We start from the raw sequence: 15,759 nt of genomic DNA, 5'->3' as shown, positions 1-15,759 counted from the left end.
ATGCTACCATAAGTGAATCATATTACAGCTCCCTATAAGTACTGGACGTAGGTTATGCTTTTGTAAACAGCGTTTTCTTCCAAGACATCCAAGCTCGCCATCTATAGCTCAGTTTTACAAATATAGTGTTCCCATTAACCCGGATCTTGAGTTAGGTTAACCTACGGAAGTTCCGGTTGATGGTAATGGCTGTCAGACCGCCGTCAGTGTCGTGATTAGTTTAATTAGAGTAATTTTGATTTAGAATGGCTTATGTTTTTTTTTGCTAATTAGGAAAAACGCCTAGGATCAATGTAACTAATTACAATCGTCGCATGTCCAAATGAAAGACACATCTGAACACGATTTATGTGATATTAATAGCACTTAACCGTGAGCGACTAAAACGTTTTGTAAAACTGAAAAATATTGACCAGCATCTTTCGCAAACGGAAAACGTTAAAGTATTGAAAAAATTTGTCACACTTAAAAATGGAAAACAAATTTCTATGTCGACGCACATAACCTTTAATTAGTAAAAAATCGGTCCAACTATCCCCGCTAAAAACCTTTAGATCGGTGGAAGCTCAGTGCTGTACTAGGGATAAATTAAAAATATTCTAGCATGATGAAGGCCATTTTGATCATTTGAATCCATATTAATTTCCTTTTCAACACAAGCGTTTAAAAAATACCTATAGACCCCCAATTATTTTTTAAATCGGAAAAATAAAGTGGACTTCTACTATTATATTCACAACCCAACACTATGCATGGAACAACTTGTTTCCTTCCGCGTTCTCTCTCAAACCATTCCTCATTGGCTGCACTTTCTTCCGTTTGCTTGCCCCGCTTATTAAAAATTTCTTTCGCGCCAAAATCATTCCTCTGGTTTAGTTCACAAATTCGCCGCTGCGTTTCGCATATACCCTTTTCTCTTCAGTGCTAGGAGACAATGCTGATGCACGGCGATGTTATATCGTCCAGTACTTCTAGGGAGCTGTAATATGATCCACTTCTGATGCTACTGAGAGAATTACAGTTCTCGAGATAACTAGTTCGACAATTAAGCGAGTCAATTGAAGTCCTAACTACACTCGGTGGTGGTGGTTAATTAATTTTGCAGCTAGGACCAAGTTCCATCTAGGTCCTATTTAGTCTGAACTTACTAAGTTACCCAAATTTGACAGCAGCGCCCTACTCACCAGGCGTATGTCGCTTTACCCTTAATCTATGACCTCCCTACTTCAATCACTAAAAAATTACAAGCTCCGCTTTCTAAGTTACCAGAGATAAACAAACTTATGAATGGAACATAACTTATGTACCTAGTATTTATAAAAATCCACGTGCTATATAAGCAAACTCCCTTCATACATACATACATCTTTGTTACTGGACTATCTAAACACATCCATTTCCATCAGCTTCTATTATTCCTGAACATCCACGCACCCTGGTGGTTTTCGTAGTTCTAAACCCTTTTATGAATTTTTCATTATTATTTTTACTATCTAGGGTTTCCTACCTAGTTTTTATACCATCCCAAAAAAAATAAAAAAATGGGACCCGCAAACCAATTTTCTTATTCATGCGTTCAAAAAGGGCAGGAAGTTTCGTCTCTTTCTCTCACCTTTTTACCTAGGTAGCTTTTATGTCTAAAAGTCCTTTCCAATCTTAGAAAGGGTAGATATTCCCATTGGAAACCGGTTTTTCCTATGATAAATTGAACCCATTTCAAGATTGCGTCTAATATATATTTGTGTAGCCATATCACAAGGGGGTGGTAACGTCGACCAAACCCTAAAGGTGTGTCTGCCTTTTTTTTTTCAACTTTAAAGTTAAGTTGACGGCCCATTACTCTTGAAGCAAGGTTATCTTAGCTACTATGGTAAGGTTATCCTTATCTATATTTTGTGCTTAGTTGGCCATTTTAAACGAGTGGACCCTCTTTTTATACCTTCTTTATCGTATCTGCTAACGGTTTTTGGCACCAAAAAGTTAAAAGTTATTTTTTTTTATTTTTTTATTTTAAAGTCATACTTGAGTTGAGTGAAATACCCAAGTTTTTGGGTTGAAAATAAGTAAGGACATTTTTTGAGGATGTTTAAGTAGGCCTACACGCTACACCAGGGGTTTTTTGAAAGATGGATATTATGACGTGCTGGTTTTAAATATAATAGCGTATAGAATATTCTGATAAGTTTAGTAATAACTTTGTAACACGATAAGAGACATAATTTTCGTGCCCATTTTTTGGTAATACATATTACATTGTAGCAGCTAATGGGAATTTTCCATTGTGTAGGCATTTTTCTTTACCAACGTATCTAGGTGCGGAATTTATGGGAGGAGCTAGCTAGACTAATCATTATATATGACGAATTTTACCCATAGCTGCTCACGTTGCTACCAGCCAATAAAAATACAGTAAGAAAGACGCCACACAACACCCGCATAGAAACTAACATGGGAATTTAATGATTCCTTGTAGCTGTATGAATTCCTGATAAAATCTAATACAATCAGCCCTAAATATTATTTTTTATTGCGTCAGAGACAACATGAATCACGTAGTGATTGTCGCCTATCTACTTTCTGTTCTTTTCTATTTACTTATGGTAATTTCTTGACAACTAGAAACACGTTTTTTTGGGGCAATTTCTTAATAAATGTTTAGTCTCTGATTGAAAATGTAACTAAAACTAGTTACCAACCACGTGAATAAATAAGGCTTAATTAAGTTTGTTAACAAAGCTGGAATACGTTAATATATATTTGCTATCTTATTTATTTTTATGGTTTTCTTGTCGACTCAAAATCGAATTTTCTTAGCAGAAATTAGGAATTAGTACGACATTCTTTTTTTGCTTGGGGACACAAGGAAGCAATTTTTCTACTCTATTTTCCTTTCTTTTTTTCTTAATTAGCCAAGAGTGCTAAATTAAATTACATTGATTTTCTTTTTTCTTTGGAGTTTTAGTCGCTGTTTCCAAGAATTCTGTATTCTTTTTATTTTTTTTGGGAAGATTTTTCTTTTGAACCAAATTTTCCCAAGTTGAAGGTTCGCAGCTTGCTAAGGTTATTTATTGAAGCCTTGGCTTCTTTTAAAATTAAATTGAAATCTTAAACACAATAGATGTATTCTAAGAAAGAAAATTTCCTTGTCGCTAACAGAATTTGTGTTCTAATTTATTTTTAAAACTTTAATTGCATATATATGTATATATTTTTTTAATAGCTTGCGAGATTTAGAGCAGGAAGGAGTTTTATTGGAGAAGTCGGGTTAAGTTAACTGTAATTGGTTTTAAAGCGGGAATGGGGTGTGGGGCTAGTGTGATTCAACATACCAACCGATTATGTAACCGATGAGAATTTGTATTGTGTTTTGTCCTGAAAATGGATTGTGGGTTTTTAGTGTGATTCAACATACTAACCGGTTATACAACCGATTAGAATTTGTGTTGTATTTTGTCCTGAAAATGGATTGTGGGTTTAGTGTGATTCAACATACTAACTGGTTATGTAACCGATTATAATTTGTGTTGTATTTTGTCCTGAAAATGGATTGTGGGTTCAGTGTGATTCAACATACTAACCGGTTATATAACCGATGAGAATTTGTATTGTGTTTTGTCCTGAAAATGGATTGTGGGTTTTTAGTGTGATTCAACATACTAACCGGTTATATAACCGATGAGAATTTGTGTTGTATTTTGTCCTGAAAATGGATTGTGGGTTCAGTGTGATTCAACCTACTAACCGGTTATATAACCGATGAGAATTTGTATTGTATTTTGTCCTGAAAATGAATTGTGAGTTCAGTGTGATTCAACATACTTAGTTTGTGCATTACTAAGCCCAAATTTGACAGCAGCGCCATACTCACCAGGCGTATGTCGCTTTACCCTGAATCTATGACCTCCCTACTTCAAAATTACAAGCTCCAGTTTCTAAGTTACCAGATATTAACAAACTTATGGATGGAAAACATATCTTATGAACTTCGTCTGTGACTTCCAGACAAACCTTTATCCACAGATCAATAAAACTAACTTCACTATATGAACTAAATTATTTTGTTTCTTTTTTCTGGGATGTTTCTTTATAAAATTCGTGCGCTGAATTTCCTATAACATAAGAATGATCGTAAAACCATCTTATAGTGGACCTACTTTTTGTCCCACTAACTTTTTAATACTCTTGCCAAGTTTAGAAGTTTTGGGTTTTAGTATTAGGTACTCTTTTTCTATTCGGTTAAATGACTCCCAGGGGTTTTTTCCCAAATCGTTTCTCAGACGAAAACCTTGTTAAAGAAACAGATAAAGTCGTAAATTATTCCAAAGTACATCCCTCTGAAAGCTATATATCTATTTAAGCCAAGAAGTGATATCTAGTTTACTAGGGAGAAGGTATAAATTCGCCTGCACGTTTATAATCTAGCTCTTTATCTCCAGTCCAAACGTATACGTAGCCTGTCCGGACTGTTAATCCCCGCCGTCTCTAAATTACAACCAGCCGGCATCTCATTGGTTCTTGAAAACTCGTGCACGTCAGCGCCACGCGAATGAGCAATAAATTACTTGTATTTTCCGACTGAGGAGAGGCAGCGAAATAACCCGGGGCCTCCTTTTACGTCACCCCTTATATTTTGAAAGAGGGACTGGCTGGGACTATGGTAGGCAAGAATACTTATAGGCTTCTTATACCTTCTCCCTAATAAACTGGATATCACTTCTTGGCAGAGTCCAAACTACTTTACAAAGATAGCTGAAAATTTGCAGGAACGTTACTATTAAGTAGTAGGCACAAGCTAAGAAATATGTTTTCCAATTAGCCGACATCTTAAAAAATGGCGGCTCGAAATGTAAAAAAAAAACCTTATTTGGAAATGTAGTGAACAAGTTTTATTAATGCTCAAAATTTATTCCAAAACCAAAAATGTTTACAGATAGTTTTATGTTAACATAGAAAGAAACCTATTTCCGGCATTCTCCCTGATAGCACCTTGCATTACCCGAGGTTGACTTGAAAATTGAAGGAAAAGCAATGGTACGTAAAAATGTCGATTCCAATTTTTCATTTCAATTCAAGCTGCTTAAATACTGCATAGAAATCTACATACCAATCCTGCTTGGCAACCATGTCCTTCGTTTTCTGGAATTATTCTTTTCGCGCCACCACTGGTGCAAATGGTCGAACATTGAGTCTGAAATTGTACTTAGTTAATTTTTACAATCTTATGACTTATTTTCACAGATCTGATCATTTGAAATATTGTAATTTTAACTTACTTTACGGACACTAAAAGTAAATGCCTGGCGACATCTCTCTTGGTCAGCTTCAGATTGTTTGCTTCTTTCAGTGGTAGTAGTCTCTTCCTCATCTTCACCTGCTTGCGATTAGAACCAAACGTTAAGCGGTAATATAAGGTCATGATGAGATTGAATTATGCTATAATCAGAATAAGTCAGAATAGCTTCTAAAATCTTATATGGGACCGTGTTTCCAAAGCTAAAGTTAAAAGTAATCAAATCCCCTTGGAAGAAAACAAGTCACGAAAATCCTTTCGTAAAATCTACGTGTAACGGTTATTGTTTATGGGTCATATTGTGAACTTTACAAGGTTTACGTAACCCTTAATTCCCATCTCTTTTAAAATCCATCAATGGAAATCCAGTTTTTTAGTGACTAGTTCCTCGACTTGCAACCTTTAAAGTTATTAAGATGATTATAAGTAACGCTTAATGTCTAACCCTTTTAAAATCGCCAGTGAGTAGCCCCTCGATGAACTCTTAATCCCCATCCCCCAATAAATCTTTATCTGTTTTAAAAGCATCAATGAAAACCACATAACACGCACACTACTATCTTGTTTTTCATGTATTCTCCACAACTAACGACACACGTCAATTTCAAGGCCACCGTCGTTCTCAAACCTACAATCTACGTCACACGTAGATAAAAACCATGTACTTACAACAATTGACGAAAACCAAAACGGTGAAAAGCACTAGAACTGCGAATACTTTCATTGTCAGTGAGTTGTTGGTTGAAATACCGTAAACTGTAGTTGGTAACATACCCTATTTATATGGAATTATAAAAATCTTACACAAAAGGACATCAATTTCAATTTTGCCTTGTCAATAATTTTTTTAAATTAAATTATTTAATCGAAATGATTTATTATTAATATTGAAATTAATGTCGTGTCAGATAAAATTAAAACTAACATATGGCAAATTGTTGACACTTGTAAAATTAAATAACAATGGTGACGTGTTATGTCGAAAAGTGAAGTTTTGGTGAAAATAATAGGATAAGTAATTTTTTTGTTTTGAAACAAAAAAAAATTTGCCTTTAATAATATTGCCTTTAAAACTAAAAATTTTAATATCTGTTACTTCAAACAATTAATTTTCCCCATATAGCCTATAGACGGGGTTTATGGTAAGCTTTTAGGGTTCGATATAGCCCCCTCCCTTTGCCACTAGTACATGTATAAATGAAACTCGTAAACGTCTTATTAATTATGCATGAATACTCCACTATAGACAATAAGTAAAAACATGTTATTAAAGCTATACTCTACTCAAAATTTATTTGAGACCAAAATTATGTGTAAATAGCTTCGTAACGTGTTAACATAGTTTACATTATTAATTAAGTCATAGAAATTTATCTCCGGCTGGCTTTAGAACAATGCCCTTCAGAGCACTTCCCATTACGTGTAGAAAATAACTAGAAAATTAAATTTAAAAAATTAGTGCCTAAAAATGTCGATTCCCGTTTTTCTCAAATTTCTATTCAAGTACTGCAAAAGAATCAACGCACTGTGTCTGCTTTGCAAGCTTGACCTTCGTTCTGTGGAATAATTCGTCTGAAAGGACCATGGGAGCAAACAATCGAACATTGAGTCTGAAATAGTGCATAGCAAATTTTTACTTTCTTATGACGTAGTTTCACGTGTAATGATTTTTAACTTACTTTACTGGCTTTAATAGGCGTTGCCAAGTTGTTGGTGTTGTTAATTTCAAAAAGCTTTCGACATCTATCTTCGTCATTTTCAGGTTTCTCGCTTGTTGCTCTTGCTGTTGCAGCTTCAGTATATGCTGCCGTATGTTCTGTCTCAATCTCATTCTGACCTACGATTAAACAAAACTTTAAGAAGGGGATAAAACTGAAGAAGTATGAAAGCCACTCTGTACCGTCTTAATATTCTTTAGTTATGTAACATGAATAGTTCTTTCCAGGCGAGGGAGACAGACCCTTTTTGTTAATTTGCTCGATTCCGCTCATCAAACTTAATTAAGATGGGTATATAACTATCGCTCACAGTGTTAGGGTGAATTAACTATAACTGTTTGGTGTATTTACTAAATCCCAATGCAGCAATCAATTAAATAAAAATAATTCAATTTTATGATAGAAAACATTGTACTTACAATTAACGATAACCAAAGCGGTCACAAGCACTAGAACTGCAAATCCTTTCATAGCAAGTGGTTGTTTGAAATACCGTAAACTGTAGTTGGTAATAGCATACACTATTTATATGGAATTATTAATATAAAAATGTTACACAAAAGGATATTAATTTTGTCGTGACAAGTATGTTAACTTCGATAGTTCGTTAGCTTTCATTGTTTAATGGAACGTAATTTTTTTGTATTGAAATTATGAAAATTAATTACTTCCATTTGGCAAAATAAATAAATAAAAAATAGGAACAAACATATGGCGAATTGTTGACACTTCGAAAAAATTGCGCTTGTGATGTATGCACGTGTGTTTTATACTATTCGCATTGTAAACAATTAAGTAAAACAATTATGGTTTAAGATTAGGTCTATCTGCTCCTGCTTATTAGACCAATATGCAAATAGGCCATAAAACTAAACAGGGTCTTCCATCCAAAAAGGGGTTAGGGTAATTATAGGACCGAAGTATAGGTACATGAGTAGGATGCGTGGATGGTTCTATGGGAAATCAACTGAATTTTGAGTGAATCGGAAATGTATGTTATGTAACTTCTATGACCAGCCCTTAGATTTTGATTGAGCCCCCCACCAAGGGATGCAGTTTATAGGTTATGATTGTCGCGTTTTAAGGATGTTCCCCTTGACCCTTGAATATAGTATTTATAAGAAACCTGAAGAGAATGCTAATTCTATGGGAAGCATTTGGGGCTCGAATTTGCCACCATATTTCAAAATGGCGACGCTAAAAGTAGTATAAATGTATGCAACTATAATTAAAATTTATTTGAAATCAAGATTTTATCTATTAACATGTAGTTTGCATTATTAAACAACAGAAACTTATGTCCGGCATGTTCCATTAGAGCACATTCCATTCGGGTTCGAAAGGAACTTGAAAACAAAAATAAATATGAGTAAATTTTACCGTTTTTAGTTACCTGAATCTTAAAGGAGAGAGAGATGGAGTGGTAACCCCCATACCAGGCTATAACGTTGCCTCTGTAAGTACCGCCATCTACGTTACGGGAATTAACGAAGTCCTCCCAGTGTCCTCAGTTTTGAATTCGTTTTGGTAGGGGTAGTACAGTAAGGACACCCTGCCCCCTCTGTCTTAAAAACAGAAGCTAGTTCTGATACAAATACAATGACGCTACGTGGCAGCACTTAACAATCGCCTACCGAAGGGTGGGGGCGTGCGCCAGGTACACTGGGAGAGTTTCGGTGCATCTCGCAGGTCGCCCATTATCATTACCAACCCATTTCTCCCTACTTAAATACTGCGAAACATACAAAGATTGTTCTGCAAGCTTCTCCTTCATTCTCTGGGATTCTTTTGTTTATTAAAAGCAAACGAGAGCAAAGAGTCGCGCAGTCGGTCTGAAATAGTACATAGCTAATTTTTACGATCTTACGACGTATTTTCACGGATATAATCATTTGAAACATTATCATTTTTAACTTACTTTACTGACTCTAAAAGGAATAGTAAAGTTGTCGTTAATATTAAAAGCCCTGAGACATCTTTCTTGGTCATCTTCGAATTCCGTGCTGTTTCCAGTGGCATTAAATTGACCTGCAATTAATAAAACTTTAAGCGGTGACTAATAAAAGGTCGTGATGAATTTTGCTATATTCAAAGTCAAAAACTCCTAAAAACTTAGGCGGGATTCTATAACTGTTTGATATTAACTAAATCCCAATGCAGCAATCAATTAACCAACAAGCCTTGATTGTCTTAATTGACGTGGGGCAAAAATTAATCAGCAAGGGCATGCATGCTTCTTGGCAAATAGTTAAGCAGCGCTAATAGATATAGTAATGATGGGGAATTAACTATTTACATGTCGTATGTGATTCGGTTTAGCAATGAACCTTGCTATAATAAATGTTAATTCTGTTGTTGGTTGGGAAGAATCGTGTTACAATTACCCCCAGCCGCTTTGTGGTGTGGTACACTTCTCTCGAAGAGAAGTATTATATACTTCTAGCGGTAACAGAAGATAATTATGGTATAAGATATATTCCATAAGTATGACACCTCCTATACTTCGTAATGCTAGAGATTTACCTCTCAAGCTAGTTCTTGGGAGAACGACGGAAGCGAGAATAGACTACAGTCGGTTAATTTTGCAGGCCATCTTCCAATTTAGTCTGTACTAAGCATTCGACAGCGCCTCACCAAGCGTCGCTTTACGAGAATATATGACCTACTTCAATCACTTCATGACAAGCTCTCAGTAACCCGTGACAAACTTATGGAACATATCTTATGAACTTATGTTTTAATCGAAGTTAGTAGCTTCTAAAATCTTATACGGGTCCGTGTTCCAGAAGCTGAAGTTATAAATAATAATCCCCAATAAAAAAGAAACAACGAACTTACAATTAACCAAAGCCAAAGTGGTGAAAAGCGCGATAACTGCAAATACTTTCATAGTTAGTGATTGAATGAAATACCGTAAACTGTAGTTGGTAGCATACCCTATTTATATGTAATTATAAAAAATCTTACACGAAAGGACATTAATTTTGCCTCTTGTGACAAGTTTGTTAACTTCATAGCTTCATTGGCTTTCATTGTTTAATTGGACGTCTTTATTTTCAAATGATCGAAATTAATTACTTGCAGTTGGCAAAATATTAATAATTATTAGATCTAACATATGGCGAATTGTTGACACTTTGAAAAAATAACGATTGTGACGTATGTGTATTTACAGTCACACTATTCTTATTATAAAGAAATAAAATAATTGTGGTCTAAGGTTATATCTGCCTGCGTTTAAACAAATGCCATAATCGAATGGTTCTATAGCTTTTGCAAGACGATAAATGTCAGTTGGTAAATACATAGAGGTTCTTATAAAGGCCAAGAGTGTACGCCTTCTTCATTCTATGGGTTTTGTGTTCCCTGGGGAGATAATCCTGGTTCTGCTCCACCCTCAAAGACATCAGATCATCATGGACCCCATCCCACGTTATTCCCGCGTTTTTCTAATCCATTCCTGGATGGGAAGAGACTTGGGACCCCATCAAAGAACCCTCCTCAGGTTCTTTTTTTCAGCTTAAACGCTGTTAGAAGACTAATAATTGAAGTGTAAATATATGAAAGGAAAACGTAAAGAAATATAAACATTCTGCGCATGTCCGTGAGACCGTGACGTCATAGATTTGGTGAATTATATCTGCACATGTTGTATAAACACTTCTCCAATGTTCATGATAACTTACAAGTGTTAGGGGGTGCATGCATCCCTTGTGGGGCCAAAATCAAAATCTAAGGGCCGGTCATAGAAGTTACATAACACATTTCATCGATTCACTCAAAATTCAGTTGATTTCCCATAGAACCATCCACGCATCCCACTCATGTACTTCAATCACTTGATGCACTTCTGTTTTGAAAGCAAATATCCTTAGCTTTTTTCTTCTCTTGGCAGTGTTGTATTTTCTGGTAAACTCCCCGTGGGGTTTCAACCTAATGATTCTTCGGATTTGGGAACATTCTTTTATCCTTGCTGAACTCCTTTTTACGGGATCAGAAAGAGAAAGATGACATTGTATTTAAAGTTTGCCTTCTTTTATACATATATCCTACCCTACCTTCAGTTATCCGAAAACGATTACCACAGCGCCGTGTACTTTTACCATCAACTATTGTTAGAAAAGGCTTCTCTTCCTTCAAACATAAGTTCATAAGATATGTTCCGTTCCATAAGTTTGTTAATCTCTGGTAACTTAGAAACTGGAGCTTGTAATTTTGAAGTGATTGAAGTAGGGAGGTCATAGATTCAGGGTAAAGCGACATACGCCTGGTGAGTATGGCGCTGCTGTCAAATTTGGGCAACTTAGTAAGTTCAGACTAAATAGGTCCTAGATGGAACTTGGTACTGCATGCAAAATTAATTAACCACCATGCACCGAGTGTAGCAGGTAGGACTTCAATTGACTCGCTTAATTCCGTCGTTCTCCTTCTCGAACTAGTTATCTCGAGTACTGTAAGTCCATCTCAGTAGCATTACGAACTTGTATTGGTAGTGTCATTCATACTTATGGAACGGAACATATCACTTATAAACTTATGATTCAATGTCTTTCGTTATTACATTGGTAATTTAGTGACGTCAATCCATGAACTCAAAATGATGACGTGTGGTGGTGGTGTAGATGGGTAGAAACATTTTTACAGGGGCTGTGGGAAATTTGCTAGGGTTGAAAACCCTGAATGTTGGCTTTGCCTTAGAACATCGGAGTTCAACAGATTATTTACAAAAATTCCACTGTTTTCAATTTAAGATTAGAGTATCAGTATTTTATGGATGGCCCCTTAAATTTAATTAATTAAGAAACTGAACAGACAATTATTTCTTCTATTTTAATTAAGGGGTCATCCCTAAAAGACATTTTGAAATCAGAACTCAAAAACAGTGTCCATTTAGTCAAACAAAATAGATATAGAAGTTACATACATTTTCGACTCCAAATCGATTTTCCAAAGACCACTGATCCCCCTTAATTAATTTATGCATGCAGACTTATCAGAAACACCCTGTTTAATTAAAAAATTAAACGCTTTTCAAGAAAATCGCTCTCTAACAATAAGAAATAAGAATGCAATCTTGAACTTTTAATTCAAATTGATTCTGAAAATTGTCCATTTATTTACTAAATCGAATTCTTTCTATTTATGATTCCTTCTTTTCAATTAAAATGGTTTATCTTCAACTCTTTAATATAAAATAAACTCTCTTTAAATTGATAAGCTCTAAACTTTAAGCCGTTTTCCCCCTAGTGGCGGGGAATCCTATTAATATTGACTAAACTAACTAAATGCATTAAATTATTTTTAACGGTTCCTCTTTTCAAAATGCATTTCCGTCCTCGACGACGGGAACAAAGCGCCCTAGTCATGAAGGATCAACGAATAATAAGCTTTAAAACCCAGAGCTCTTTTCTAATTCAAACTTTTCCATACCGATCTGCTTCGCTATATACCAGAAGTAAATTAAACGGAAGTGTTTGGAGAGTTTTAAATTTTACTTCCGCGGGCGCCATTTTTATTTTTATTTTTTTTTATTTTCTAACAAGATGGTTACCAATTTTAACGATATTAGACACAGTTATGGTACCTATTTCCCTACCGGTCTGCTTCCGGAAGTAGCTTAAGCGGAAGTGTTAGAAGAATTTTAAGATTTATTTCCGGGCACCATTCTTTTTAGAAAAAAAAACAAGATGGATGGTTTTAATTTTAACATAATTTCACACAGTTATGGTACGTATTTCCCTACCAATCAGCATCCGGAAGTAACTTAAACGGAAGTTTAAAATTTTACTTCCGGATGGCATTTTTATTTTAGAAAAAAACAATATGGCTGCCAATTTTAACATAATTTCACACAGTTATGGTACGTATTTCCCTACCAATCTGCATCCGGAAGTAACTTAAACGAAAGTTTAATATTTTACTTCCGGATGGCATTTTTATTTTAGAATAAAACAAGATGGCTGCCAATTTTAACGAAATTAGTCACAGTTTTGTCATGTATTTCCCTACCTATCTGCTTCCGGAAGTAACTTATGCGGAAGTATTAGAAGAATTTAAATTTTTACTTCCGGACGCCATATTATTTTAGAAAAAAAACAAGATGGCTGCCAATTTTAGGGAAATTAGACAAAGTTATTGTTATGCATAGCTGGAAATAAAAACAGATTTTAAATCTAGGTTTTTGGGTAACCCATACACGTGGAAAGTATTTTCTGTTAAGCTAATCAAAGTTATGCAACCAACTCAACAAGCTGATACACAAAGTGATTTATATGTATATATTTATTTATTTCTGAAAAAGATATATTACCATATTTAAAAATGGTCGCTTAAATAAATGCAATATCGATTGAATATTCCAATGCTATGTTGTATCTCTACAGTCTCTAGAGTATCGATAAATCATCACCTGAAGGGCTCAACGAAAGGGTTTTTTAGGCAAAAAAATAAATAAATAAATAAAAAGGATTGACAGAGAAAAATGTCTGAAAAGATGACCTTGGTTCTAACTTCTCGCTCGATACATCCAGTTTTGGGCTTTTGGCCCATCCTTGAAACTTATATATATATATATAAATATAAGCCTATAGCTTCAAATGTGCCAAAAAATCTATATATATAATATCATAAGTTTATAAGATATGTTCCTTCCGTGATAAGTTTGTTAATCTCTGGTAACTTAGAAACTGGAGCTTGTAATTTTGAAGTCGTTGAAGTAGGGAGGTCATAGATTCAGGGTAAAGTGACATACGCCTGGTGAGTATGGCGCTGCTGTCAAATTTGGGTAACTTAGTAAGTTCAGACTAAATAGGACCTAGATGGAACTTGGTCCTGACTGCAAAATTAATTAACCACCATGCACCGAGTGTAGTTAGGACTTCAATTGACTCGCTTAATTCCGTCGTTCTCCTTCTCGAACTAGTTATCTCGAGTACTGTAAGTCCATCTCAGTAGCATTACGAACTTGTATTGGTAGGGTCATTCATGCTTATGGAACTTATACTTATGATATAAAGTATAGAAAAAACATATTATTTATGGGCTTGATTCCCCCGCCAAATATATTATAGTTGCTAGAAAAAAATTTCTGTATTCGATTCAACAGAATAGAAGAAAAAACCTTCCAAAAGAACAAGTTGGTGGAAGGCAAAAATATAAGGGTTTATATATAAAAAAATGTTTGTGCGATTCTCAAAACATTTTTTATCTTTTGATAATACTTAATCCTATGGTTTATATAAAAAGCGGAAATAACAAAACGTAATTCGACGATTGTTCAGTTTCGCTTCCGCTCCTCGGACATAAATCAAAGAAAATTATATGGGTATCTGGTTTCTTATTCTTAGTTACAATAGCTTATACAATAAAAAGGATGTAAAAATGAAACAAATATGGTTGAATTCCTTTTAAAATTCACATGGCTTCCATGAACAGTTAAAAAGAAATATTTAACATAATGGGACCCAAGTACATAAGTGGGATGGTTCCATGGGAAATACTGAAAGTTCATGTCATACCAAGAAGTGATATCTAGTTTATTATTAGGGAGAAGGGATAAGATGCCCTTGTTTTGGCGTTCGCGCGTGCCATAGTCCCAGCCAGTCCCCCTTTCAAAATACAAGGGGGGACGTAAAAGGAGGCCCCGGGCTATTTCGCGGCCTCTCCTCAGTCGGAAAATACAAGTATTTTTCGTTATCATTCGCGTCGCGCTGACGTGTAGAGCTTTCAAGAACCAATGAGATGCTGCAGCTGGTTGTAATTTAGAGGCGGCGGGGATTAACGGTCCGGACAGGCTACGTCTACGTTTGGACTGGAGATAAAGAGCTAGATTATAAATGTGTAGGCGAAATTATACCTTCTCCCTAATAAACTAGATATCACTTCTTGGTCATACCATAGGCTTATATTATGATAGATGAATACCTATAGTCGCCTATAGTTACTATTTATGAATGACTTTCACGTACATCATATGACCCAATTCCTTTTGAAAATGAAAATGAAAATGATTATGATTGGAGAAAAATCCCTATTCAGCTTTTAGACGCAATCAATGGTTTGATAGGTGCATGATGCGTTGACTGACCATTGGATACGTCCGAGTCTCTTAAAATCTCTCCATGGACTAAGGCCCCTTTTTGGGACATCCGGGAAGTTTGTTGCTTTTGACGTTGATAAACGAACCACACATCTATGAAAGATTGATGGATAGCTAAGCTTATGGTAAACTGACCCTGGGCCGAAGTCAAAGCTGTTTGACCAAATATGACTGGAGAGGAGTTATGGACTTGCTTCTTCTTTGTTATTATACTAGGCCTAAAACTGTAAAGGTTTCGATTCCATTTGGAAGGGCGTTGTCAATCCGCTGCAGTCTGTGAATTGTTATTTTTAAGCCTTGGTCTTTACGTGCTTCAATTATGACTGTAAGGATTTGCTTGAAATAGTAACATGCTCTAATTCGTGTCCCCCACTAATTTAAAATCATTTTGAAACCGGAAAGGCCGACAAAGCAATTTAGGTAATGATTTTTCAACGTGTCAGACCATGACGTGCGCCTACGTCCGCAACGGAAGCCTTGGTGTTATTATTAGATATTCATAAATGTTGGTGCAGTCTAATATAATTTAAATGTGTTGGATATATAGGAAATGGTCGAACTCGATTTCGCGATTCTAAGGGACTCAAGGTCGTAGTCGGCACTTCCAAGGCCTTAGAACGATACTCTAAACGCTTCCAAGGCCTTAGAACGAT

The 15,759-nt window shown here is 35.4% G+C and overlaps 1 long non-coding RNA gene across 1 annotated transcript; it reads right to left on the bottom strand.

The window, feature by feature from the left end:
- Positions 1-8,217: 8,217 nt before the first annotated feature.
- LOC149618332 (uncharacterized) lies at positions 8,218-8,945 on the bottom strand. The gene is made up of 3 exons (XR_016375496.1): positions 8,927-8,945; positions 8,754-8,840; positions 8,218-8,354 (listed from the first exon to the last, which is right to left on the bottom strand). It is a non-coding gene; the product is annotated as an uncharacterized LOC149618332 (long non-coding RNA).
- Positions 8,946-15,759: the final 6,814 nt, after the last annotated feature.

Source organism: Phalangium opilio, unplaced genomic scaffold (assembly GCF_054372755.1).
Source record: "Phalangium opilio isolate 3A_F unplaced genomic scaffold, DU_Popi_V2 ptg000209l_1, whole genome shotgun sequence".
In the NCBI taxonomy this organism is placed as follows: Eukaryota; Metazoa; Arthropoda; class Arachnida; order Opiliones; family Phalangiidae; genus Phalangium; species Phalangium opilio.
The sequence above is the reverse complement of the archived record's forward strand: the minus strand, read 5'-3'. Positions and strand labels throughout refer to the sequence as shown.